Raw genomic sequence first — 2,647 nt, forward strand, 5'->3', positions numbered from 1 at the left:
ATGAGCACAAATTTAAAATAAAGAAGTTGAATTGTCTGATCACTTTTGCTTTTGCAGTGTAGTATACTTTTTGGGACTGGGGGGCAGGGCTGCTTCTCAGAATCTTAACTATTTTCCTTTGTTTGAGGATGGAGGGAGGTAGAGACCACTTCAAACGATAATATTTGAAATTACCTGATGCTTGCCCAGCCAGTCTCCCCAAAAGCTGGCCAGAAGCTCATGGAGAATCAATTTGGAGGCCAGCAATGGCAACTTAGAAGCCACTCACGTTTTCCTGGGGTTCAGGGGAAGGGCGCTGCAGTGGGTACCTGTGTGCTGTGCGGGAGGTGGCTGAGGCCCTACCTATGCAGGGCAGGGCTCAGTGCTCATCGCAGCAACGCCCCTCCTGAGCCGGTTTTGTGGTCTTTGACTGCAGATGTTGCTCTGTCTGCTCTGTCACTGATGATTTTCCATGTCTTTAGCCTTCTTGGTGAAACTGTAAATTACTCAGTATTTTTTTCCATAAGTTTCTTTCATTGCTTTAATGGTCTGGAACCAGTTTGTGATGCATACAAGTAATCTCTGGGCTGACTCAAGTATATACGGCCACAGACACTTGTGCAGTGGTTTTCAAATTTAATTTGATAATTCTTTAGAGTATTTGCAGGTCTTAAACATGAATTGACAAAATAGATGAATCACAGAAGGTATCTATTTTAAAGCATGCATCTATTTCATAGTGTGTTTAGAGTGCTGAATTGCCCACTGTTTTCTTAATGTGTGACCTCGGGAAGATGTATTAACTTCTCTAAAAATCAGTTCACTCATTTATTAAAAAGGGGCGAAAATCCTACTTACCTCAAAAAATTGTTTTAAGAATTAAATTAAAAATATATACATAAAATATTAAGCAAAGTGCTGGGTTCAAGTAAACAATATATATGATCTATTTTTTAATAAAAATATTCTAATTCATATTATAGTAGAAAAAACGTGTACCTTTTGGAATTAATTTGAAATTTAATTTTGTTTTTGCTTTATTCTAATAATATAATGTTGACATTTTGTTTACTTGCTCAGTCTGTTATTGCAATCTTTAAATAAAAAAAAAATTTAATTACCTCATAGAATTGTTTTGTAGACTTGTGTGTGTGTGAAATAGCCTAGGCAAATGGTTAAAGAAATAATATTAGAAGATAGCTATTTTATACAATATTTTTGGAAATTGCAGTTAGTTTTTACAAAACTCAATTTTATGAAAATGAGGCTGCAGCTCCAAGAGTTTAAATGATTGCATGGTACCACATGGAGTACCTGGAGTCAAACCCAAGTCCACACTTTAAACCTCTGCTACTTCCCCCTCTCAATTCATGTGTGAGGCACATGGTAAGCACTGACTACATTTTAGCCCCCTCACCATTTTCCCCTTACTCAAACAGTGTATTTATTTGAAGGAGGAGGAACCAAGATGGTGGCATAGGTACACACTTGTACTTGCTGCCTCGCACAACCACATCAGAACTAGAACTAAAAGACAAAACGGATATCATCCAGAACCACGGGAAGGCTGCCTGAGTGGAAATTTTACAACTAGAAGGAAAGAGAAAAGCGCATTGAATCTGGTAGGAGGTGTGGAGGTGCAAAATTGCGAAGGTATGGAGGAGCACATGGAAACAGGCTGGCAACTGGATACACTGTTGTCTTTTTCAATCAGGAGAGAGATACAAGCTCCCCATTGCTCTGAACTCCAGTTCTGGGCGAGACTCCGGGGACCCAGGCTCATACAGGGAGAAACTGGACTGTCTGGCATCAGGACAGGACGCGAGGGTGGCTTTCTCTCAGAGGTGCTTGCAGCGATCATTGTTCCCGCACGGGGCCGCGGGACACAGAGGCCCTGGGACCTCTCTGAGGCAGAGCAGACTGGAAGCCATTGCTGTTTGCTCCACCCTGATGATTCCCTGAGACCCTGCCCCATTCAGTTTACAACCCACCCAAGCTGTGAGCAGAGGCTTTTGCATATGAATGGCCTGTTCTTTTGTAATCTAAAACCTAACAAAGTGCAGCTGGGTCAAACAGTGCCAAAGCTTCCAAAAGAAGGCCTATGGTTCAACAGCAGCCTGCATTGCTTCACAGGTGAGCCTCATCTGGGCACTTCCAAACCCCAAATAAAGAGGAGGAATCTGCTGATCTCTCTGTAGCTAGATCCAAGAGCCAGTGTACTCAGTGGTCAGAGTGAGACCATACAAGAGTACAACTCTTCACATCCGTAAGTGACACACTCATGGGGCAGATGCAGTGAGCACCAAAGCTCCACTGAAGCAAGCCCTGCTCCATAAGGGTGTCTCCAGCACATCAGTTCTCCAATTGTAGACACAGCTAGCTGGTCCTCACAGCCAGTTTGCCTGGTGGTCAATTCCTCCCAGTGATAACAACAGCAATCAAGACTTAACTACAAGACTGTGCACACAGCCCACAAAGGGATGCACCAAGAGCGTCCACCTCAGGTGACTGGGGAGGCTGAGCCACTGGGCCCTATAGGACACCTAGCACACAAAGCCACTCTATCATCACAAGGAAGCAGCCAAAATGCGGAGACAAAGAAACAGGTCACGAATGGCAGAAATGGAGGAAAGCAAACAACTGGATATAGAGTTCAAGGCCACGTTTA

Source organism: Myotis davidii, unplaced genomic scaffold, assembly GCF_000327345.1.
Source record: "Myotis davidii unplaced genomic scaffold, ASM32734v1 scaffold506, whole genome shotgun sequence".
In the NCBI taxonomy this organism is placed as follows: domain Eukaryota; kingdom Metazoa; phylum Chordata; class Mammalia; order Chiroptera; family Vespertilionidae; genus Myotis; species Myotis davidii.